General features: G+C 45.7%; 11 non-coding genes and 1 pseudogene across 11 annotated transcripts; 8 read left to right on the top strand and 4 right to left on the bottom strand.

Annotated features, from left to right (window-relative positions):
• Window positions 1-3,053: 3,053 nt before the first annotated feature.
• On the top strand, window positions 3,054-3,124 carry trnag-gcc (transfer RNA glycine (anticodon GCC)). Its single transcript has one exon. It is a non-coding gene; the product is annotated as a tRNA-Gly (tRNA).
• A 5,197-nt stretch (window positions 3,125-8,321) lies between these two features.
• Window positions 8,322-8,463, bottom strand: LOC138236134 (U4 spliceosomal RNA). Its single transcript, XR_011188528.1, has one exon. It is a non-coding gene; the product is annotated as a U4 spliceosomal RNA (small nuclear RNA).
• Window positions 8,464-9,769: 1,306 nt separating this feature from the next.
• Window positions 9,770-9,888, top strand: LOC138236108 (5S ribosomal RNA; annotated as a pseudogene).
• A 636-nt stretch (window positions 9,889-10,524) lies between these two features.
• On the bottom strand, window positions 10,525-10,688 carry LOC138236119 (U1 spliceosomal RNA). The gene has a single exon (XR_011188515.1). It is a non-coding gene; the product is annotated as a U1 spliceosomal RNA (small nuclear RNA).
• Window positions 10,689-13,308: 2,620 nt separating this feature from the next.
• On the bottom strand, window positions 13,309-13,380 carry trnah-gug (transfer RNA histidin (anticodon GUG)). The gene has a single exon. It is a non-coding gene; the product is annotated as a tRNA-His (tRNA).
• A 201-nt stretch (window positions 13,381-13,581) lies between these two features.
• Window positions 13,582-13,653, top strand: trnae-uuc (transfer RNA glutamic acid (anticodon UUC)). Its single transcript has one exon. It is a non-coding gene; the product is annotated as a tRNA-Glu (tRNA).
• A 451-nt stretch (window positions 13,654-14,104) lies between these two features.
• trnav-cac (transfer RNA valine (anticodon CAC)) lies at window positions 14,105-14,177 on the top strand. Its single transcript has one exon. It is a non-coding gene; the product is annotated as a tRNA-Val (tRNA).
• Window positions 14,178-15,598: 1,421 nt separating this feature from the next.
• Window positions 15,599-15,671, top strand: trnav-aac (transfer RNA valine (anticodon AAC)). Its single transcript has one exon. It is a non-coding gene; the product is annotated as a tRNA-Val (tRNA).
• A 574-nt stretch (window positions 15,672-16,245) lies between these two features.
• trnah-gug (transfer RNA histidin (anticodon GUG)) lies at window positions 16,246-16,317 on the bottom strand. Its single transcript has one exon. It is a non-coding gene; the product is annotated as a tRNA-His (tRNA).
• Window positions 16,318-16,518: 201 nt separating this feature from the next.
• trnae-uuc (transfer RNA glutamic acid (anticodon UUC)) lies at window positions 16,519-16,590 on the top strand. Its single transcript has one exon. It is a non-coding gene; the product is annotated as a tRNA-Glu (tRNA).
• Window positions 16,591-17,041: 451 nt separating this feature from the next.
• Window positions 17,042-17,114, top strand: trnav-cac (transfer RNA valine (anticodon CAC)). Its single transcript has one exon. It is a non-coding gene; the product is annotated as a tRNA-Val (tRNA).
• Window positions 17,115-23,938: 6,824 nt separating this feature from the next.
• trnas-gcu (transfer RNA serine (anticodon GCU)) lies at window positions 23,939-24,020 on the top strand. The gene has a single exon. It is a non-coding gene; the product is annotated as a tRNA-Ser (tRNA).
• Window positions 24,021-25,151: the final 1,131 nt, after the last annotated feature.

Here is a 25,151-nt window from a genome sequence, read left to right as displayed (position 1 = left end):
GAAGATGACACAAAATCGTTTTGCCGTTTCTCTTATTCTTATTCTATGTTGTACTTTCAAACTTTGGGTACTCTTTAATTAGGACAGACTTTATTGCTCAACTGCTATGATGCAAGCCAAATTTTATACATTTATTTCAGCTTTGAGCTTAGTAAACCGTTCATTTTTTAGATTATACTAAAGAAGATATTAATCATTATTTATTTGGGAAGTAATATTATATAATTTTCTCCTAGCTGCGGTGCTGAAGTCCCACCCTACATCAACAGAAAAAGAAATAAAGGAGCACGCAATGTGTTACTTGAAGAATGCATATGCAAGGCAGGGGGCCAAGAGATCTGGACTCTGAAAATAATAGGTTTTTGGTTCTAACTGTTAGGACAATTAGACAGGGTTTGCAAATAGTGGACAAAAATCGTCTTAACTTCCATTGTAATATTTTATATTTTATGTAATATTTTTTTCTTGGAAATATAGAAGTTGTACATTTTAAAATGTATATTTGAATCAAAATGTGGTTTTGAGTTAGTGTGTTAATGTAATTAGTTTTCTGTTTGTCATTACTATACTGTATATTGGAACAAGTAATAGGTTTATTCCATGCTGAAAAAAAGAAGAAAGAGAACACAACGTTTCGGCCGTGGAGCCTTCTTCAGGTGTGAGAGAGACAGGGCAGTAGGCAAAGGTAAAGTAGCGGGAGAACAAAGGTTGAGAGGGAGGAGGAGTGAGAGGCGGGAGCAGGGGACAGAAAGAGAGGCCAATCAAGAGGTGTGAAGTCAGAATGGGTGCAGAGAGGTGTGAAATGAAACTTCCAATGAATGGAGAAAATTTAAAAGAACAGTAATCTGTCGTTAAGGGAAGGGAGAATGTGTGATCCTAGCTGCAGAATAATTTTAGTTTCGGTGGTCTTTCTGATGTATGAGTTCGGAAAACCGTCTTGGAGAACACAGACGGAGAGATTAGAGTGGTCGTGGCCGTCAGAGTGGCCGTCAGTATATTGTATATTGCCGTGGCCGGCAATATACAATATACTGTATATTGCCATGTTACCAGAATTTGTAGCTGAAGTTTAAGACTAGTTGTGTTTTTATGATTATTGCCCATATGTTGATTGTTGATTGATTGTATACAATGTATAATTTGAAATACATATGTTTCAGGTGTGAATGTGTATTTTCAGAATACATTTCTAAACCTAATCATTGGCTTGTTTTACTTGTTTCTACACCTATAAAATCTATCTTTGATGTATAATAGACCTCTACCCATATACGTATAATAGACCTCTAATGTTATCCGTATAATAGACCTCTAACCATATACGTATAATAGACCTCTAAAGTTATCCGGAACTCCAACCATATATGTATAATAGTCCTCTAAATTTATCCGTATAATAGAACTCCAACCATTTATGTATAATGAACGTCTAAATATAGACGTATAATTGACGTATAACTTTAGACGTATATTAGAATTTCATTCTAGACGAATTGTAGACCACATTTAGACGTCTAAGATATGCGTTTAATAGACGTATATTATACGTCTTTTGCCCAATGGGTTACGTCTCAACAGAAACGCTCTTTAGCTCTTTCAGCGTTATGCAGAGAACATCGTCTGTCGAGATCACTTTTGAGTCAGCGCGAAACGCCGTGTGCTGTCAGTTTGATTTCATATTGCTCGTAGCGGCGCCCGGCTTTTGTCTGTCAAACGTTAGGTTGCGCTTCTTCATGCTGCATCGTCGGCATGAGTGGAGCTTTATAAACGTCTGTACTTACTGCGCCCCATAAGAAATCGTTTGTCCCCGTTCAAAAGAGATTGTGCGATGTCCTGCAGCAAACCTTTGACAGTTTGAAAAGAGGAATTTATTCTGCTTCCTGTGCGTGCAGTAGTTACAAAGTTGAACGCCTTTACACGATCTGCTGCAGTTTTCAGTGGGCGGGCTTTGTCAAATGGCTTGGAAAAACGCACTGTGTTTCGGCTCGGGAAACATCATGAGCAGTGTCCTGCATGTTTTCTGTGTATAGCTGTCTTTTAACGCATACAGAATTCATTCGAAATCATTGATTTCTCCAATTAACAAGGGTCCCTTAAAGGATGAGTCAAAGTAACGTCTAATCGGATTAGTTTCCTTAGAGCTGGTTCAGAGTTTGCTCAAGAGTTTACCTTTCACAGATGCGCAAAGAAGAATGTTGGGGGTGCACGCTTCAAGGCGCCTTACAGCTGTAGGGAGTGATTCGAGACGATTCATGGCGTGTGCTCGTTCCCATATATCGTACGACCCGGGATGCAGTGCTAGGATGACGTACAATACCGCTTGGGCACGTAACGGCGTTATATGCAAGTGCAGGACGTGAGGGTTTTCGTTTGTTTGTTTTGTTTTGCTCTGCTTTGCTTTGTTTTGCTTTCCATCGCGTTGGTAAGAGCGTAAATAAAAAGGCGATTCCTGCATCTACCACTAATGTAAGAGCTATTTCAAGTGCGACGTGGTGCGGCTTTTCAAATGCTTGTGGGCATTTCTCTGTTGTTGATTCTTTTTTTGTGTGTAACAAAGTGGCATTTTCATGTCCGGACGGGGAGACTTTATCATTCCGACATGAAGCCACCCTTAAGTCCTCTGAGGCGTGTCTGTCTGCAAGGCTTGTATTTTGGAAATGTTTTTTTGAAACGGAGAACGACTTTGAAATAGGCTTCCGCCGGCGCCTCGCGATCCAGGTAAGATTGTAGCAAGAACGCAGCTGCGGTGGGGCTTGCTGTAGTCGTGGCTGAGTTGTTAAGGCGATGGACTAGAAATCCATTGGGGTCTCCCCGCACAGGTTCCAATCCTGCCGACTACGTTGTCCGCCTTCAGTCGGTGTGTTTCGGCACAAGCAAAGAAGCGCGCCTCTTTGCTGTTCCTGGTGGTTTTAAAACGCCCAATCGCTTGTACCCGCTGCCTTGGAAATAAGTTCTTCAGCGTCCGCAAATGGCATTTTGCAGCTGGAAGCATATGTCGACGCGTTTTGCACAGAGCACCAAAAAAGCGTCTTTTTTGAAGGCCCAGGCACTGAGCATTGGTGGTTCAGTGGTAGAATTCTCGCCTGCCACGCGGGAGGCTCGGGTTCGATTCCCGGCCAATGCAGTGGCTTTTGCAGCGAGCGGCTCCATCACTTGCATCCCCTTGCAACTCGCAACTGAAAACCCACTGAAGCTAAGCAGGTGTGAGCCAGGTCAGTACCTGGATGAGGATGAGCTACAGGGAAAAACAAAGCTTCCAGCTGGAAGCGGTGTTAATGGTGCCGGCGGGGGGGCGCTCACCCTGAGGTCTGTGCGGGTCCCAATGCCCCAGTATAGTGACGGAGATGCTGTGTTGTAAAAGGGCGCTGTCTTTTGGATGAGATGTAAAACCGAGGTCACAGCGCTCTGTGGTCATTCAAAATGACCACCAAAACCTTTGACAAAAGCTCTTGGTAATTGATGGTCTTCAATAATGCTTCTCCTTTAGGTACATTTTAAATCAGCTGAAAAATGCTGTGAAATGGGGGGGCACTTCAGGCCAGTGTAGGATTTGGGTTACAAGAACCATGAAACTGCACGAGAAAGCCCGTACACTGAATTACACGGCTTTCTATTCAAAGGAGGACAAAAGAAATTCCCTGAGTTTGATTTTTTGCAGCACAGAGAGGAGCACTGTCGTGAGGCCGGTTAGCTCAGTTGGTTAGAGCGTGGTGCTAATAACGCCAAGGTCGCGGGTTTGAGCCCTGTACGGGCCAGGTCTAGGTCCAGGTCCCTGTTTGTGAAACAGGCAAATGACTGTCTCAGGGGCCCATTCCTCATTCTCAAGACACATGTATGCACTATGTACACCGTGCATTGAGCAATAGGGACTGAGTACACCACAGGTAAGGTTAGAAGTCATTCTGAGGTGCCACATGTGAGGGATACAGCTAGGCATCCGAAATGTAGGGTTTGAGACCCTTCAGGAGTACTGCATCCTCTGAGACAGACCCTGTTAAACAAATGATCATTTCTTTCGGCATTAGGGACTAAATATACTAAACATATGATGCTAAAATGTTATTTTCACATATATTAATGTAATAAATGATTGCTTATGCTTTATAAACAAATCTAATTCAAATAAAAGCTTAAGTTTTGTATTTATCTTGTACCATAGAACATGATTTTCTTTGTATTTCAAGCCCACAAAGTGTCCAAATGACGCACTACATGATATAAGGAAGATTATCACATGCATATCGGTATTATCTTTCTTATGAAAATGCATTCCTTTCATTACCTTTTACTTTTTAAAATGAACTCAAATTGAGTATAATGTAATAATTTAAGTAGAATAGATTCTAATAATATAATGATCCAGTGTTTTGCACTACTTCACTGCTTCACTGCTCTATGCCATCTGGAAATAAATCCTCAGACTGCTTACTGCCCTGGGCATGTACCAATAAATTAAAGGAGCACATCTGTTTATCACTGCGTTGAAGCAGGAGACACACAGTCTCTGCAAACACATCCTAGATACAGTGTTCCAGCACCTTTGACCTCATCCAGAACGTATCATTTCTTGAAAGGGATTGCTGTCCGAATGCACATCTGAATCCCAAACAGAATCTCTAGTAAAATACGATCATTTGTGAAACAGGCAAATGACTGTCTCAGGGGCCCATTCCTCATTGTCAGACACATGTATGGAATGCTTTCACCGTGCATTGAGCAATAGGGATTAAAAACACCGCAGGTAAGGTTAGATGTCATGTTCTATGATCATTTCTTTCAGCATTAGGGACTAAATATACTAAACGTATGATGCTAAAATGTTATTTTCACATATATTAATGTAATAAATGATTGCTTATGCTTTATAAACAAATCTAATTAAAATAAAAGCTTAAGTTTTGTATTTATCTTGTACCATAGAACATGATTTGCTTTGTATTTCAAGCCCACAAAGTGTCCAAATGTTCTATGATCATTTCTTTCATCATTAGGGACTAAATATACCAAACGTATGATGCTAAAATCCTGAAAAAAGGATGTGCTCCATCTCGTCAGTAGATTGGATTCCAAAACTGATTTGGGTCAATATACATTACCTTTGAAATTAAAGTACAGTCTACTGTAGGGAACCATCAACTTAGAAAGCATTGGCCTTCCCTGGGGGTCAGGTAGGTGCAAAAGATAAACCTTTATCCTATCTTTATCTTAAGATAAGTGGCCAAGCAGTATTTTTCCAAGTTTCACCAAGCACATCATGTTGCCATAGTAGACAAAGTTCTATAAAATGTTAAATAACTTTTAAAAAAAGTATCTTGGTCTTACAGTACTGTACAAGGTGAATTAAACTGTCCCTGGTAATAAAAAGTAATTAGAAGCATCTCAGAAACTTTATCTCTAGAAACATTAGCTGTTTTATATCATGTAATTTAGTGTGATGTTGTCAGAATTCAAGGACATTATCACACACAGAAATTGGTTCAGTTAAATCTAAAAAACACAGCTAAACATGGGTTTAAATGTAACAGAAGTCTCACCTCTTGTCAAAAGATTTAATTCAAGAAGCGATGTAATAAATGATTGCTTATGCTTTATAAAGAAGCTTAAGTTTTGTATTTATCTTGTACCATAGAACATGATTTTCTTTGTATTTGAAGCCCACAAAGTGTCCAAATGATGCACTACATGATATAAGGAAGATTATCACATGCATGTCGGTATTATCTTTCTTATGAAAATGCATTCCTTTCATTACCTTTTACTTTTTAAAATGAACTCAAATTGTGTATAATGTAATAATTTAAGTAGAATAGATTCAGGTAGGAAATATAGAGTCATGATGTTTATGGCTGACATCATTTCACATGGGTGAATTTTAAGCTAAGAAATAAAAACATTTACAATGAAGATACCATTGCTTAATTTTAAATGCCTTTAAAAAATAAATACCTCCTGAGAATAATTTGCCACTCCCAGATCCTTGATAAGGTACTGTTTGAATCCAATCAGGAGAGGAGCATCCAGGGAGTGCTTTCTATAGAGTCCAGCTTGGGCCACTCTCTTCCGGCCTGCTGATACTTTTTAACTACTCAGGGCCTGTAAGGATATAAAACACCGGTTTAAACATTTTATACCTATAAGACAAATTAGAATTTTAGTAAAAAATAGATACATCTGAAAAATAAAAAAGTCTTACTGCTGATAGAGTTCTTCAGAGCTCACATCTTCCCCTTCCTTATCCGCTTCTGTTTCAGTTTCTAGAGCAGCCTCTGGCATCTCTTCCTCCTGGACAGCGGCCTCTTGCTCAGGGCCGCTGGAATGCAGGTAGATTCTTTTCAACATGCTTTTACATAATATGTTGTAACAATGATTTCAAAAAGAAACTACAGAAGCCTTACACATACACGCCCTCTTCAAGTGAGCAGGAAGCTGATCAAGAGTATTCAGGTACATCTTGCACACCAGGGGAATCCGCGCGGGTTTCCTTTGAAAATAAATAATACCATCTGTGTATAGAAACAAGACTGATTTCTTAAATTATCCTTAATTTTCTCTCTCATAGTTTGAGCATAATGATTTTATTGCATTTATATAAAATGCAATAAATAAATAATGGTTTCATAAAAAAGTGAACACTTACTTGGTCTCAGTCACAGACTTTCCAATAGAAGCCATTGTGGAGTTCAGCAACTGCAGGTCCTAGAAGTGGGGAAAGAATTTTAAAAGAGAAATTGAATTACAATACAGAAGGAATGGCTGAGGGTTCACTGAAATATATAAATATACAAATTCCAAAGACTGAGTCCATATAGAAACAACTACCTTTCATTTTCAGTATAAGAAAAAAAAAACATTATCTTCCAAAGCATCATAAAATTGTCCCTTCTTCCAGACTCTACTTCTCTCTTGTAGTAGTATAGCAGACCTTTCCAGGTGAGCAGATCACAGAGTCCGAAATGAGCTTCCTCCATCAAGCAAAGTACCTGAACATGACTCTGTCATCATAAAAGCGCCCCTGTAATAAAGAAATTAAATCCGAAATCAAGAGGGCAGTTGCCTACTGAAATACAAGAAGTCATCAATTTTAACCTAGCAACACATTAAAGGCTGCATCTATACAAGTACGATTCTAGAAATGCTCACCAGATTACGTTTTAAGAAGGAACTGCGCCTCAGGTTCCGCCGAGATCTTAACTCGGATGGCAGGATTCAGAGTCCGGAGTGCGGACTGATGGCGCACGGAGGGTCCATATACTGTGGATCCCTCAGTGATCTTCCGCGTATTCAAACCGCCAGCGTGTGACTCCCCTGTCCCCGTAACCTCATTGCTCTGCTCTCTCCTCTGTGCAGCTGAGCCCGACTCACGGTAAAATGGAAAAAAATATGCCCTCGACGTGAGATTTATTCTGGAGCGAGCCAGTGTTGCGCATAGCTGCCTTCAAAGCAGTTAACCCAGGTTCGATTCCCGGCCAACGCAGTTGCGAATGTTTTCAAATGCTGTCATGAGCCTTGGATTGTGACTAGCAAAGCGAAGCCTTTTCAAAGAGCTAAAGCACTGCAAAACGGAATTGAAGGAGAATCTTACAGGGGATTCTGAGCAGTGTCTGCATACATGCAGTCAGATAAAGGTGCTGAAAGCTTGAGCTACTCTCAATGTCATGCTGCCCTTCCCCGGAGTAAATCTGTTACATTGAAAGAATGCTTCTGGCAGGTTCAAAAAGGGACCCTTGTTAATTGGAGAAATCAATGATTTCGAATGAATTCTGTATGCGTTAAAAGACAGCTATACACAGAAAACATGCAGGACACTGCTCATGATGTTTCCCGAGCCGAAACACAGTGCGTTTTTCCAAGCCATTTGACAAAGCCCACCCACTGAAAACTGCAGCAGATCATGTAAAGACGTTCAACTTTGTAACTACTGCACGCACAGGAAGCAGAATAAATTCCTCTTTTCAAACTGTCAAAGGTTTGCTTTGCGAACGCTGCAGGACATCGCACAATCTCTTTTGAATGGGGACAAACGATTTCTTATGGGGCGCAGTAAGTACAGACGTTTAAAATGCTCCACTCATGCCGACGATGCAGCATGAAGAAGCGCAACCTAACGTTTGACAGACAAAAGCCAGGCGCCGCTATGAGCAATATGAAATCATACTGACAGCACACGGCGTTTCGCGCTGACACAAAAGTAATCTCGACAGACGCTGTTCTCTGCATAAAGCTGAAAGAGCTAAAGAGCGTTTCTGTTGACACGTAACAAGCTCGTTTCTTTCTACCATGATATCACCGTGACCAAATCTGTCTTTAAACACCTTGCTCAGTCTCTGACGAGACTGTCAAAAATTGCTTTCGCCGATTGTATTGCAAACCGGCGGAAGCGGGGTATTGGGAAAAGTTTTCAACTAGCAATAATCGCGCCTCGGCTAAACCTCACAGGCTACGATACTGCCACTGCGCAAAGCTGACGGTTGCCAGGCAACCGCGGGGATCCTATGGAAATCGTTATCGATCGTCTCATGGCATGTCGTTGCTATAACGCTTCATATTTGTCGTCTTCTTCTTCTTCTAGCTTGAGGTTTTGAAGAATTTCATGACAGACAAGGGCTCCGTTGGGAACAAAGGGCGTTGTGAGAAAACCGTTGCTTATTTTCAGCAGCAGAGATACAACCCTTTAAATACAAGATGACAGAACAATGACGAAGGGCATGCCGGGAGGAACTCATGCACTACAGAGGAAAGGGGGCGGGCACGTACAGTTCACATTCAAGCCACAAGTACTCTTCTTGGATGTTGCACAAACAAATCCTAACGTCTTGAAAGCATTGCAGCATGTTTGTGTCCCACTTCCCGTGGCTGCGGGACGACTGACACGAACGGACAAACACAATCTGTGGCGTTTAGCGTGACATAGTCTTGCAGGCATCGTGCTGTCTCACTGCAATATTATACCGCTGGAGGAAACAGTCCATCTGGCCATGAAACTCATTTGAACGTCTAGCTACAGCAACTAACAATATCATGATTTATTCAGGATGTGTGGAATCAGCACGTCCCGGAGACAGCTTCCGAAATCGTGAGCATTCTCTGGTGGTAGGGGCGTTCAAGATGGCGCTCAGGTGGGAGGTAAAGTTTAGTGGTTGGGGAGGTTTTTTGGGGTTTTCATGACCTGAATGTTAATTTTTGCTTTTTTTGACTACAGAAAAATAAGGACTTAACACTAGTTGTTTAAACTTCAGTTATAATTGAAAGAAAAAACGATTTTTTTTTAGGTTTAAAAAGTCCGATATGAGTAACACTGGGAAAAGAAAAGAGAGTGCTGGGTCTTCGAAGGAGAACTCTAAGATACCTCAATCGTATATGTATAGCACTACAAAAAAATCGATGGCAACTAAAGGGAAAAGTGAAGCAGCTGCAGGGGCAGCAACAGGGCGGAGGCGCCGCGCGCCCGGCCGACGTGTTGGACCGGTGCGCTTTACGTGCTGAAATAAACACGCGAAAGCCCCGAAATGTTTCCAGAGTGCTGTGCACTGGAGGTTTTTGTCTGGTGAAGACTTGCCTGGTGCTCCTCCGTGCAGATTGTTTGTCCTCCTCCAGTGCGGGACGAGCCAACACAAGGGAGCGCATTCGCCAACATCCAGGCACGCAATGCGATTTGGAAAGCAGCTCCTTTCCAAAGAGTTGCACACGAACGATCCTTCAGTCCCGCTCGGGGGGCACGGAACCCCCGCCACACATAGCTTCAAGTAGCGAGTCAGGCGCCAGGGCTTTCGCTTACGGCCACACCACCCTTAACACGCCTGATCTCGTCTGATCTTGGAAGCTAAGCAGCGTAAGGCCTGGTTAGTACTTGGATGGGAGACTGCCTGGGAATACCAGGTGCTGTAAGCTTTTGCTCTCCCGGCCAGCAGGGGTCGCCGTTGGTGCCGTAGGCTTTGGGAGGAAAACCTGCAGGATGGAAAGGTGATCTATAGCCTCATCTCTAGAGATGTTTTGTTGCTGTGGCATGTGTGTGACCCATATTCAAAAAAAAAAACCCGTCTGTAAAACGAATATCGAAGCTGCCTCTAAATCTGCAAATGAAGATGAGTCGATAAACCACTCGTTTTTCGTATAACTAGACATTTATTCATTTGTTACCGATTTCATTCATTGAGCACGGATACAATAGAGGTACAGCCATTCACTGTTTGACATGTCTGCACTGGTACAGAACCGAGCAATCAGAAAACGGGTGAAACTGTCTTTAGACTCAGCATACAGTACCGAGGCCCCCCATGACCAAATAAAGGCTAACCTCGATAATCAGCCTAAAGAACGCAGACTACAGCAAAACGACCGACTTTGAAAAGGGAATGAACGTCCGGAAGGAGTAGTGGAACTAGCTTGAGATGCTTCTCCGGACCCCTAACTAAAAGCCAGCGAGAACCAGCAGCGGCGTCCACTCCTGTCGAACCGGGATCCTTCCGCAGCCACGCAGCTCGTGGTGTCCTAACCCTCCTGTATCTGATTTTGGACCAAGCACATCAGGGGAGAGCGCGAACGCAGTCCCCCACTACCAGAAATTATGCAGTCGAGATTCCCACATTTGGGGAATTCGCAGGGGTCAGCACAGCCGGAGTGCAATGGCCAAGCCTCGCCCTGGGTGAACCTCCTTCTTGATCAAGGTATCTCCCCTGCCAGGTAAGTATGAGTTAAACAGGCCCCTGCAAGCGGCCCGCACCCACAGCACAAATCGCGCAGCCTAGGCCACCTCCTCGCCCCGCACGCCACCGCCTCCTGCTGGGCCCACTCTTTCACACACTCACACGCCACACTAACACTCAAAAGTGTGGGCAAAACGAGAAAACGAGCGCGCCGTTTCCTACACATCTGCAGTCGCCGTTGCGCATTCGCAGCATGTCCCGGGATGCAATTCGGCCTCATTTGCATAACTCCAGACCGGCAGATCGCCACGCAAGCTCGCGACGTGCGCCTGCCACACACCGAACAAACCTTTTCAGCAATTTCCCAAAAAACGGGCCTGCTCGCCTGCCCACAAGGCTCCGTCTCTTACCTGCTCTCCAGAGCCTGCTGCCTTCTGTGCTTTTCTCTCGGCACCGCTGCAGTGCACACAACTCCTGCAGCGGGAGGGGGGGAGAAAGTTCCCGCGCTCCGCCGCAGGGAAGGCTCGCTCCGTGCGCACACGTCCTTTCGATGCCAGTCCAACAAGTGCTCCGCATTAGCTGCGTCGGGGCTCCGGCGTGTCGCACCTCACCTCACCTCGCACTGCCCCCTCCTTGAATGTCTGCCGCTGGGCATGCCCCGCTCTCCTCCGCCTTATCTTATCGCGTGTGAGCACCGACAATGGCCACAATGCCGGGGAATGGCACCTGTAAAGTGTTAATTGGTGCACAGGAACAGCCCGTCTCGTCTCGGGGGGGCAGGCTTCAGAGACAATACAGCAAACACAGCGGGGCGGGGGAAGAAGACGACACCACACATGCGGGTACATTCAGCTCCGGCGGGAACGAGACATTTGTCGGTCTTTTCAAGTGCCGAGAGCCGAGCAATCCTTCACTTGTATCGTTTCTCCCCGGTGACTAGATCTGGCCCTGCGACTCTCGACTGGGCTCACCCCCGGGGCAGCCCAGCAGGTGTGAGCCTGGCCGGCACCCGGGTGGGAGATTCCACCCCGGAAAAGCTCCGGTTGCTGCTGCTCCTGCAAGAGGTGTGACTGGGACCAGTAGGGAGCGCTCACCCTGCGGGCTGTGTGGCTCTCTTACGCCCCAGCCTCCTGATGGCGACACTCTGCTGCACAAACAGGCGCCATCCTTCGGGGGAGGCGTCAAACCGAGGTCCCGACCCTCCTTGGCCATTAGGAAACCCCAGGGCGTCTCTCAAAAAGAGACGCCAGGGTTGTCCCTCTGGTGTTAGTGCTCCCCTTTACCCATCAGTCGGGGTCTCCTCCTAATCCCCGTCTCACCTGTAACAATCAATGACGAGGCCCCCCTGTCCGTGAGATTTAGTACTCGCGCAAGAGACCGGGGGCAGAGCGCGAACGCGGTCCCCCGCCCCCCACAAAGTGCGCGCTCCGGACTAATGACTGAACGAGCCTGGTGAATACTCATCACGTGGCACAATGAGAGCGTGCAGTCAGCTGTCCAAGGCAGCAACCTCATTGCTCGTTCAAAAGAACACGTACTGAAAACTCATCACCACTATGTCGTAAATGAGCACCGCGATCGCTTGTTGTCATGCGTCCTTACTTGGGAAATGCAGAAGCAAAAACTGCCCTCTCTCAGCCACCGAAACGTGTGCGGCTCGCCTTGCACTCTCTGCGCCTCGCATATTTATGGAGCTGTCTGCTCTTCTTTCTGTTGAAGTACGCAAGTTACGGGGCGTACTGCACACTATGATGTGCTCAATGACAGCTTTCAAAATTTGAAAACTATGAGCTTCATTGCTCAAGTCGAACGAATGTGGTTGTTACGCAATTGATGATCAAACGCACATATTCTAACGATGCGTGAGAGTATGTTCTAAAGGTCCCTGGCTCGATCCCGGGTTTCGGCATTTTGTTTAATCGCGCCCTTTGTTTCTCTCTCCAGCGCCCTCTGCCTAAAGTGACGCGTCCCTTTCTCAGCCCGAAACGCAAGCGAGACACCAGCAACAGTCCCTACAGGTTTCCGTAGTGTAGCGGCTATCACGTTTGCCTAACACGCGAAAGGTCCCCGGTTCGAGACTGGGTGCAAACAGCTTCTTCTTGCACGCTCCTGCACTTCACAGAGGTCTTGAACCACCAGTCATTTGTTCCCAATGTATTTCCGGTGCCTTCATGCACTCTTGTACCAAACACATGTTTTTTCTGTACCTGGAGCCGATCATTTGCAATTGGGCTGTGCCGACAGACCAAGACGAGCTCTGTCGGCTCAAAAGCAGCGCAACACCTGCGAGAACAACAGAAAGATTAGCATCCAGCGGGGGCTTCTTAGTGAGCCCAAGATCTAATCAAGAATCGACTCCAGAAACAGGGCTTGGCGCATTGTTCCATACTCCGACCACTCTTGGTGTAAACAGGTCCCTCCTGGTCTCTGCATGAAATGCACTTTCCTGCGTTTGCTTTGGTGTAACTGGCTTCCCATGCATGGGCGAATGTGAAGAAGATCCTTAGTAAGTCATTGAAGAAACCCGAGAAGAGGTCGGAGTGGTCTCTGTCGTTCATCAACGATCCAGTCAGGCAGTACTCCTCTGTAAAGCGCCGTTCGTTCACATCAATTGGCTTTTTTTTGCCTTCATTCGTGCAAGTAGTAAAAGCAGACGCCCCTATTCTGCCGTGACCCGGATTCGAACCGGGGTTGTTGCGGCCACAACGCAAAGTACTGACCACTATACGATCACGGCGAGTTACCGATACACACGTGGCAGGGCGGAAAAGGCTGTGCTCTCTTCGTGTGACATAATTCGGGAAAGTCCTGACGTTGCATTTCAACTGAGCCCCAGTATACATCGACCCTTCGACACTCTGAGTGACAACTCTCTTGCGTGTTTTCTCATATTTATGTAGTTTGCTTGCATGATGCCCGGAACAGCAGGGTTGTGCACTCCCATATGGTCTAGCGGTTAGGATTCCTGGTTTTCACCCAGGCGGCCCGGGTTCGACTCCCGGTATGGGAACGTGTCAATTTTGCCTCCTGCTTTCCAAAAGATCAGCACTGTGTACGAAGGAGCCGCATTAAAACTACTCAACGTGCAAAACGTGCGAGAAGAGGGGGCGCTTGTTTCCAGCCGAAACTTCTCGCGTGTGAGACGAGCTGACCATCGCTGCAGGAGGTGGGAGGGTCACTCTGGTAGACAGGGCTGACCTTCAGCAATAGGATTTATACTCTCCAAGATGATATTTGCACTTTCTGGAGAGGCGATTTTCTCCACTTCAGTAGCCCGATTTCGTCGATTGCGTGGAGAGGGCTGTAGAATGTGGCGCCGTCTTTCCTGCTCCGTCCATGACAGGCATGCTGGTCTCTGGAGAGAGAGCATGGTCCATCAGCGCACCCCAATAAAGGCACTGGAAGCAGCTGAATCGCAGTGGCGAAGCTCAGCGCTCGGCCGCTGGGCACATCTGACCACAGTTTCCGTAGTGTAGTGGTTATCACGTTCGCCTCACATGCGAAAGATCCCTGGATCGAAACCGGGCGGAAACAGACCAGACTTCTTCTGTCGCCACGCACAAAAGGGGATTGGGGATTCGCCTAGTGCTGTGATCGAACAGACCCACTCACCTCTTAGTGTGGCGGGATCTGCACAGTGCATGTCGCAGCGCATCCTGCTTTCACTTCAATGCGCGTCCTGATGTACCCCGGTCTCCCGCGTGACAGGTGGGGACAGGTGACAGGTCCACGTGACAGGTCCTATACTAACGAGGAAGACATCACTCTCTCCGACCCCCGGCATCGTGTCCCGACCCACCGTGCTGGAAGCCGACTCGTGCTGTGATTCCTTTACGGAGCAGAAATGACATCCGAGGAGCCGAGAGATCATTTCAGCATTTCGCGTCTGAACGGAAAACACAAACGACCAACTCGGAATGACTTGCTTTGGACGCTTTTTTTAAAGCGTTCTTTGTGCACGACAACTGCGCCGCCTAGCAGATACAAATGGGTTGTACAACTTTGAAGTAGCAAATGGAAGAGGGCTAAGCCTCCTCTCTTTTAGCCCAGGTTCGATCTGTCTCCCAGAATCACCAGGGCGCACGCACACACACACACCCGTGCCGTTGAAGTACTCTGCTTCATTTCTAAGGGCAACTCAACATTCACTCCTACCCCGAGTGCAGAAAAGACAGCGTCTGCAGCAACAGCAGCTCAGGTCTCTGCACAGGAGCTAAGCTGCCCCCATCTCCTCTGCTCTGCGGCTCCTACGGAGTGGAGTCCTGCCTGGAGCTGTGTTTGCAGGCGGCGGCTCCCCGCACCCTGTCTGTGCGTCGTGTCCAAGAGCTCCTGGGAGGAAGAGAGAGCCCTCCGACTCGGGGGCTTTTCCACGGTCTGTGTGAGGAGGGGCGGGTGTGTCCAGCAGCTTATCGAGCGGAAGCCTGGGGCGGCGGAGAGCTGTGATCGTGCAGACCTTGAGGTGTCACCTCTTTGTCTGCTTTCCCGCCCTCCCTCCGCCCAAGCTCTGCTCCAAAGTAGCCCGGCAACCCCTCACACCTGCACGTGTCACAACCTAAGGTGTGGTCATGAGACACCCATGGGGTGTTGTTCTGTTCTTGCTAATTGTTTCCTGCCCGTCGCAGGCAGGAGTCCATGCGAGGAAGATGCGCTGGACAGAGCTCAGAGGGCGCACCTGGGTGGCTTTCCTTCTGAGTGACGTTCCTGCAACACTCTCACGCTACTCTTGGTGCACTCATGCCGCAACACAGGAAGGCTGGAGCAGGTGGCTGTGGGCTCTGTGCACCGCCGAAAATAGCTCAGCTGGGAGAGCGTTAGACTGAAGATCTAAAGATCCCGGGTTTCGGTGTTTTGTTTCATCGCGCCCTTTGTTCCTCTCTCCAGCGCCCCCTGCCTAAAGTGACGCGTCCCTTTCTCAGCCCGAAACGCAAGCGAGACACCAGCAGCAGTCCCTGCAGGTTTCCGTGGTGTAGCGGCTATCACGTTCGCCTAACACGCGAAAGGTCCCCGGTTCGAGACCGGGCGGAAACAGCCTCGTTTTGCACGCTCCTGTACTTCACAGAGGTATTGAGCGACCGGTCATTTGTTCCCAATGTATTTCCGGTGCCTTCATGCACTCTTGTACCAAACGCACGTTCCTTCTGTATGCGGAGCCGATCATTTGCAATTGGGCTGTGCCGACAGATCAGGACGAGCTCTGTCGGCTCAAAAGCAGCGCAGGACCTGCAAGAACAACAGAAAGATTAGCATCCAGCGGGGGCTTCTTAGTGAGCCCAAGATCTCATCAAGAATCGGCTCCAGCAACAGGGCTGGGCGCATTGTTCCATTCTCCGACCACTCTCGGTGTAAACAAGTACCTCCTGGTCTCTGCTTGAATTGCACTTTCCTGCGTTTGCTTTGGTGTAACTGGCTTCCCCTGCATGGGCGAATGTGAAGAAGATCCTTAGTAAGTCATTGAAGAAACCCGAGAAGAGGTCGGAGTGGTCTCTGTCGTTCATCAACGATCCAGTCAGGCAGTACTCCTCTGTAAAGCGCCGTTCGTTCACATCAATTGGCTTTTTTTTGCCTTCATTCGTGCAAGTAGTAAAAGCAGACGCCCCTATTCTGCCGTGACCCGGATTCGAACCGGGGTTGTTGCGGCCACAACGCAAAGTACTGACCACTATACGATCACGGCGAGTTACCGATACACACGTGGCAGGGCGGAAAAGGCTGTGCTCTCTTCGTGTGACATAATTCGGGAAAGTCCTGACGTTGCATTTCAACTGAGCCCCAGTATACATCGACCCTTCGACACTCTGAGTGACAACTCTCTTGCGTGTTTTCTCATATTTATGTAGTTTGCTTGCATGATGCCCGGAACAGCAGGGTTGTGCACTCCCATATGGTCTAGCGGTTAGGATTCCTGGTTTTCACCCAGGCGGCCCGGGTTCGACTCCCGGTATGGGAACGTGTCACTTTTGCCTCCTGCTTTCCAAAAGATCAGCACTGTGTACGAAGGAGCCGCATTAAAACTACTCAACGTGCAAAACGTGCGAAAAGAGGGGGCGCTTGTTTCCAGCCGAAACTTCTCGCGTGTGAGACGAGCTGACCATCGCTGCAGGAGGTGGGAGGGTCACTCTGGTAGACAGGGCTGACCTTCGGCAATAGGATTTATACTCTCCAAGATGATATTTGCACTTTCTGGAGAGGCGATTTTCTCCACTTCAGTAGCCCGATTTCGTCGATTGCGTGGAGAGGGCTGTAGAATGTGGCGCCGTCTTTCCTGCTCCATCCATGACAGGCGTGCTGGTCTCTGGAGAGAGAGCACGGTCCATCAGCGCACCCCAATAAAGGCACTGGAAGCAGCTGAATCGCATTGGCGAAGCTCAGCGCTGGGCCGCTGGGCACATCTGACCACAGTTTCCGTAGTGTAGTGGTTATCACGTTCGCCTCACACGCGAAAGATCCCCGGATCGAAACCGGGCGGAAACAGACCAGACTTCTTCTGTCGTCACGCACAAAAGGGGATTGGGGATTCGCCTAGTGCTGTGATCGAACAGACCCACTCACCTCTTAGTGTGGCGGGATCTGCACAGTGCATGTCGCAGCGCATCCTGCTTTCACTTCAATGCGCGTCCTGATGTACCCCGGTCTCCCGCGTGACAGGTGGGGACAGGTGACAGGTCCTGTACTAACGAGGAAGACATCGCTCTCCGACCCCCGGCATTGTATCCCGACCCACCGTGCTGGAAGCCGACTCGTGCTGTGATTCCTTTACGGAGCAGAAATGACAACCGAGGAGCCAAGAGATCATTTCAGCATTTCGCGTCTGAACGGAAAACACAAACGACCAACTCGGAATGACTTGCCTTTGACGCTTATATACCTCTTAGTGTGGCAGGATCTGCACAGTGCATGTCGCAGCGCTCCCTGCTTTCACTTCAATGTGCTTCCTGATGTCGAGTCGTGTGCCGTGCGGAGGCTCTGAAAGCGAGAGCAATGAAAAGGTGCACGACACTGTGAAATAAACATAAATAAACGCATATATAACGTCGAAAACACATCTAACACTAGGAGTATACAGCACTCTGCACAGTGTACGAAGTAAATTATTTTCGCAGTAATTAATTATATTTACTATATTTATTATACACGTGTAAATTAATTACTGCGAAAATAATTTACTTCGTACACTGTGCAGAATCCCGTATACTCCTAGTGTTAGATGTGTTTTCGACGTTATATATGCATTTATTAATGTCGTCGATTTTACGGTTGCAATTCGACGTTAATTATACGTCGAGGCGACGTATATATACGTATAGCCGTATTTTCGCCGTGAATATACGTATATTCGACGAATCAATGCCCACAGCTTGGCATACAAGGGTTTTGCGGAGGGGTCTTGCCACCTGCCTGAAAAAAAAACAGTAAAATGTTTGAGTGCCTATAGAGTTTCTATTTTTATTTTCTTGAGAAAAGTTGATACCATTTCCTGGAAACCCCGTCCCCCATCAGTGCGCGGTGCCCGGGGAAAAATCTGTAGGGGGGCGTCTGAAATTCTGAGCGGGGGTGATATTTCGGTTGAAACGGAGCTGTACGGTGCAGCTACCCAAATGAAATCTCGCAGCTATGCCATTAATTAGTGCTTTATGATAGAAGATATCGACTAGCAATCTGGTATTTGCGATGAAGTTCAGTTTCACATTTTTCGTCACTCTCACTGGAGAGTATTGCCTGGAGCGAAAAGTACCATAAGCGTTCATTTTTGCAGCTACATGGACGTTCTGAATCGTTAAGAAAAAATGTTGTAAAACCAACAGAAAGCACAGACTGCTATAACTAGTCCTAGTTATATAACGATTTTAAGTATAATGATAAACTACTGCAAGGAATCGGTCCACCTGAGCAAACAGGATCGTAATGTTGACACTCAATAACGACACTGATATGTGCAGTTCCTGGACGGATAGCCCTCCTGCCCATCAAACAGACTGAGTGACTGTTCGTGTCATTTAGTGTTGTCTGACCATTGACAAAGTACAACTATTTTTTTAGGGCGCAAATTAAGTTAGGTAAATCTTTTTGCCCAAAACTGAAGGGGCAACATTCCCCCCTCCCCCCGTGATGCCAGGCCTGTCCCCATCCTATTCCATAATGTCATTATATATAATACCATACAACAGTGACCGATCCTTACTAACTACATGCGTTAAAATTGCACATCAGCTCATAGCAGGGGGCACATAGCCGCGATGTATTATCAATGTTATATTTCAACCATAATATCGACAACATTAATAAACGCATACGTTGAGAAAATATCGAACCCAGCATATTTTCCGGTTATATACCACAATGCATTGCTAGTATTCGTTGGTCACAATTTTGGACACGTTTTTCAAACGTAGAAGTATATCCGCAAATATCTCAGCAATCCTCTTTTGACGAGTAAGTATGAACAATAATAATACTATCTGAATACATACAGATCTTTCTTAATATTATTTTGATTAAAATAGTACGTGAATAAGCAAAAAATGGCACATAAAATAGTGTGAATGGGGAAGATGACACAAAATCGTTTTGCCGTTTCTCTATTCTTATTCTATGTTGTACTTTCAAACTTTGGGTACTCTTTAATTAGGACAGACTTTATTGCTCAACTGCTATGATGCAAGCCAAATTTTATACATTTATTTCAGTTTTGAGCTTAGTAAACCGTTCACTTTTTAGATTATACTAAAGAAGATATTCATCATCATTTATTTGGGAAGTAATATTATATAATTTTCTCCTAGCTGCGGTGCTGAAGTCCCACCCTACATCAACAGAAAAAGAAATAAAGGAGCATGCAATGTGTTACTTGAAGAATGCATATGAAAGACAGGGGGCCAGGAGATCTGGACACTGAAAATAATAGGTTTTTGGTTCTAACTGTTAGGACAATTAGACAGGGTTTGCAAATAGTGGAAAAAAATCATCTTAACTTCCATTGTAATATTTTTTTTTCTTGGAAATATAGAAGTTGTACATTTTAAAATGTATATTTGAATCAAAATGTGGTTTTGAGTTAGTGTGTTAATGTAATTAGTTTTGTGTTTGTCATTACTATACTGTATATTGCCATGTTACCAGAATTTGTAGCTGAAGTTTAAGACTAGTTGTGTTTTTTATGATTATTGCCCATATGTTGATTGTTGATTGATTGTATACAATGTATAATTTGAAATACATATGTTTCAGGTGTGAATGTGTATTTTCAGAATACATTTCTAAATCTAATCATTGGCTTGGTTTACTTGTTTCTACACCTATAAAATCTATCTTTGATGTATAATAGACCTCTACCCATATACGTATAATAGACCTCTAACCATATACGTATAATAGACCTCTAAAGTTATCCGTATAATAGACCTCTAACCATATACGTATAACAGACCTCTAACCATATACGTATAATAGACCTCTAAAGTTATACGTATAATAGACCTCTAACCATATACGTATAATAGACCTCTAAAGTTATGCGTATAATAGACCTCTAACCATATACGTATAATAGACCTCTAAAGTTATCCGTATAATAGACCTCTAACCATATATGTATAACAGACCTCTAACCATATACGTATAATAGACCTCTAAAGTTATACGTATAATAGACCTCTAACCATATACGTATAATAGACCTCTAAAGTTATACGTATATTAGACCTCTAACCATATACGTATAATAGTCCTCTAAAGTTATCCGTATAATAGACCTCTAAAGTTATCCGGAACTCCAACCATATATGTATAATAGTCCTCTAAATTTATCCGTATAATAGAACTCCAACCATTTATGTATAATGAACGTCTAAACATAGACGTATAATTGACGTATAACTTTAGACGTATATTAGAATTTCATTCTAGACGAATTGTAGACCACATTTAGACGTATAAGGTATGCGTTTAATAGACGTTTATTATACGTCTTTTGCCCACTGGGTGGGCTCCAGATGCACATGGAAGCAATCAAGTGTTTCATCCGAGCTGTTTCAAAGACTGCCCAAGAGCTTTCCTTTCACAGAGGCGCAACGATTAATGATGGGGGTGCACCCTTCAATGCGCCTTACGACTCTAGGGAGTGATTGAGACGAATCGTAGCGTGTGCTCATTTCTCTCTATTCCCCGTGTTGCAGTGGTAGGATGACGTAAATTACTGCTTCGACACGTAACGCCATTATAATCACGTGCAGGAGCTGAGGGTTTTAGTTTTGTTTCGTTTTCCATGGCGTTCGTAAGCGCGCAAATCAAAGGCAAGTCCTGCGTCTAACACGAACGTAAATGCTTTTGAAAGTGCAGTGTGGTGCAGCTTGTAAAATCCTTGTCCACATTTGTGGTTTGTTGATGTTTGTTCTGTCTGCCAAAGTTGCATTTTGACATCCGGACGGGGGGACTTTATCATTTGAACGTGAAGCCAGCCTTAAACCCTCTGAGGTGTGTCTGTCTGCCGGCACGTATCTTGTGAAAGGTATTTTTTTTTAACGGAGAGCAACTTTAAAAAGGTATCCGCAGCCACCTCGCAGTCCGTGTTTGATTATAGGAGGAATACGGCGGTGGGGGGCTCGCTTTTGTCGTGGTCGAGTGGTTAAGGCGATGGGCTCGAAATGCGTTGGGGACTCCCCGCGCAGGTTCGAAACCTGCCGACTCCGGCGTCTGCCGCATGTCGCCTTGTGCCTGCGCGGCAGAGGCGAAGTGCCGCTTCTCCTTTCCTGGTACTATAACAACGCGAAATCGCTTGGACCTGCTGCCATGGACATCAATTCTTCAGATAACCACACACTTTTCCTTCGCACCTCTGGTGCTCTGCTTATGCCTTTGAAAACCTAATGAATAAAGCTGAAAGAACCGACACGATATGTAGGTGCTGGTAAAGCACGCAGTAAAGAACTGTTAACAGCAAGGGTTTCAGTGGGTTAACTGAGGAGAAGGTGTGATCGCTAATTGTTGACTTTTTATTTGGTGTTAGAAACACTCTTACTGTGCATGACGTGCAACAAATGTAGCCACAGAAATTGCATCACGCTTTCATGTATGCTATTGCAAACACCAACGTTCCCTAGATAGAAAACCGAAATAGCCGTGGGTTTGCTTGCTGGTCTGAAGGATCTCTCTTCGAATCTCTATCATTTGTCAATGGAAGTAAAAGGCGCTGCAATCTGATACGTTCAGAATCAAACCCGCAGCTGTTGTTCGACTTTATTTCTTGACTAATTACAACTGAGTGTCGCATGAGCAGTTACATAAACTTGTCTGGTATATTTGAACACAAATGCCGTTCTTCAATTAAAACTAACAGTACATTGTCAGGGACATTCAGTTCTATACAAACAAGAGACAGACGAGAATATTTCTACCGTTCATGTGGACTACGTGTTGACTTACTGATCGGAATAATTGAAAGGTTCGGGCTCATAGCCGATGCAGTGCGTGCTAATTAGAACAGCAACGCTGAGCTCTCAGCACCGTACTGAGCCCAGGTGTTTTTCTAAAGCTGTCAGGTGCAGTTCATTTACATGAAGGAAATCTCTTACTGGGTACGATTACAATGCAGTAAGTAGCACAGACTACGTAGGGAGTTGCCCGATGCGTTTAAAAACGACCCGAGCCAGGCAGGCGTCAAACCTGCAATCTTCTGATCCGTAGTCAGACGTGTTATCCATTGCGCCACTGGCCCTGGTGTGACACTGCAGGACTGTAACCCAGTGAGATCAGCACTGCAACTAGTAAAATATTACCCCCGGTCCATTTTTTTCCAAAAGTGAGAAACACCTGTTTTCTACATTTTGTCTGTTTTAAAACCATATCTCTTTAAACCAAACCAAGACTTTGTCTTTTGCACTGATATTCTGATTCATTTCGATTTCAAAGAAAAAAAAAACATTATCTTCCAAAGCATCATAAAATTGTCGATTCTTCCAGACTCTACTTCTCTCTTGTAGTAGTACAGCAGACCTTTCCAGGTGAGCAGATCACAGAGTCCGAAATGAGCTTCCTCCATCAAGCAAAGTACCTGAACATGACTCTGTCATCATAAAAGCGCCCCTGTAATAAAGAAATTAAATCCGAAATCAAGAGGGCAGTTGCCTACTGAAGTTCAAGAAGTCATCAATTTTAACCTAGCAACACATTAAAGGCTGCATCTATACAAGTACGATTCTAGAAATGCTCACCAGATTACGTTTTAAGAAGGAACTGCGCCTCAGGTTCCGCCAAGATCTTAACTCGGATGGCAGGATTCAGAGTCTGGAGTGTGGACTGATGGCGCACGGAGGGTCCATATACTGTGGATCCCTCAGTTTTCTTCCGCGTGTTTAAACCGCCAGCGTGTGACTCCCCTGTCCCCGTGACCTCATTGCTCTGCTCTCGCCTCTGTGCAGCTGAGCCCGACTCATGGTAAAGTGGAAAAAAATATGCCCTCAACGTGGGATTTACTCTGGATCGAGGATAGATGTCACCTTTTTATCGTTGAACAGGATGTATGTGATGTGGCGACTAGGTTCAATTTTGTATCCTTTTAAAAGATTAAGGACTGGGGTGAGCGTGATTTACCACCCTTTCAGCTAAGAACCCGACATGAGCACCGTTTAGGCTGCATAGACTCGGTCGTCTAACATTGCTGACTTCTTTTTTTTTGCCAGCCGCTAGCGCTGATTAGCAATGTTTGTATTTCATGTTTTGCAAGTTGCATCCATTTTAAGAAAAACAAGTCGTGTTAAAGACAGGAAATGAATACTTGCATTTAATTAAGTCTAGCTGTAGGCGGTTGTCTGTAAGGACCAGTTCTGTTCGAGAAGACAGAACAAAGAAGGCACCACTGGGATTCGGACTCAGGATCTCCTGTTTAAGAGACAAGCGCTTTAGCCAACTAAGCCACGGCGCCCCGGGAGGGGTGTCCTTTTGCAGCCATTTGGACACACCACTCAGACACATCTGCATTCGGTGTGTGCTCCGCCTGCTCGCTGAGCAAGTTGCCACCTTTACATACAATAGCAACATCGACACCAAGAGAAAGGATGACAAATGGCTTTTATCTGGAACTTTTCATGTCCAAGGAGCTCAATGTGCTTTCTGTGTACAACAGGGCCACTGAACTCCACACTGGCCACTGAAGCACAGCAGTGGCTTGCTGGCTTGACATCTCCCAAGGAAAATGTTGAAATCGCATGTGGAACAGGAAAAGGACCCTCGAGTACGAGGGAAAAAAAAGAAAAAGATCATTTGGAGCGCGCCAACCCATGTCTGGACAGCCCAGTTTCATCGACGAGGTGGCCGAGTGGTTAAGGCGATGGACTGCTAATCCATTGTGCTCTGCACGCATGGGTTCAAATCCCATCCTCGTCGCTCTCTACGTTTGACGTTGGCCCTCCTTTTGTTTGCTCCAGTACTAGAGCCTTACATTTTCTAGCGGTGGCTGAACATGGTATAGTAGGCTAACGTTGGTATCGACCAGTGGCAGTAACAGTATTTACGTGCCGCTGCTGCCAAGTGGCTCTGGGTTGAGACCGCGTTTTCACTTACTTGCAGCACAAACGGAGAAAGCGATTTTTGACAGTCTCTCGTGAGACTGCGCTAGGTGTTTAGGGATATACTGAGGGATCCACAGTATGTGGACCCTCCGTGCGCCATCAGTCCGCACTCCGGACTGAGAAGAAGACAGGCTGAAGAGTGACCCCAACAACTTTCACTCTCTCTGAGACAAAGCAATAGTCAATTCTGGAGCTGCTATTCCTCCCTGACCATGTATATCCTGCTGTTGTGGGATATATACATCTATATGTGTCTGAGAGTTTAAAGTCTTGAACTAAGTTTTGCAGGGCCAGTGAGCTGGAATCCAATTTTATCGGAGAGCTAGACTGCCTGTCTGTGTGCTCTAAGATACAATTAAAATCCCCTCCCACTATCACTTCTGTGCTACATAACAATAGGGGGGAGAGTGCCTTGAGTAGCTCCACCCTTCCTCCCACGTCAGTAGGACAATACACATTGATTAGCCGCAGGTTAACGGTCCCCCATTCCACATCCACACACAGCAACCTGCCATCTATGACCCTCTGAATACTTTTCAATTTGAAAGCCCATCCTTTGAAAAGAATGGCCACGCCAGAGGCTCTGTTGTTATTGTCCCCTGACCAAACAGAAGGCCCTTTATCCCACCTATCTTCAAAGCTTTTATACCTTTCTTGATAGGCTATAGCACACTTCTGCAACATCAACACATCTCTCTCTCTCTGCTGGAGGTAATCAAAGACAGACTGGCATTTAACTCTGTCATTGATACCTCTGGTGTTAAGAGAAATTATGTTTAGAGCCATATTACATAAGAAAGTGGAACCAGTCTTTACAAAACACATTTCTCTTCGGTCTCACCTGTTACCTTCTTCTTTTTCTTTTTCTTCTTACCAATTTCCTGCCAGCCATCCTCTGAATGAGCCTTCATCAGGGTGGCAGCAGTAAAAGCATTCACGGAGTCCA

This window comes from Lepisosteus oculatus, unplaced genomic scaffold, assembly GCF_040954835.1.
Source record: "Lepisosteus oculatus isolate fLepOcu1 unplaced genomic scaffold, fLepOcu1.hap2 HAP2_SCAFFOLD_87, whole genome shotgun sequence".
Classification (NCBI taxonomy): Eukaryota; Metazoa; Chordata; class Actinopteri; order Semionotiformes; family Lepisosteidae; genus Lepisosteus; species Lepisosteus oculatus.
Note: the sequence above shows the minus strand (reverse complement) of the source record. Positions and strands in the feature narration are given on the sequence as shown.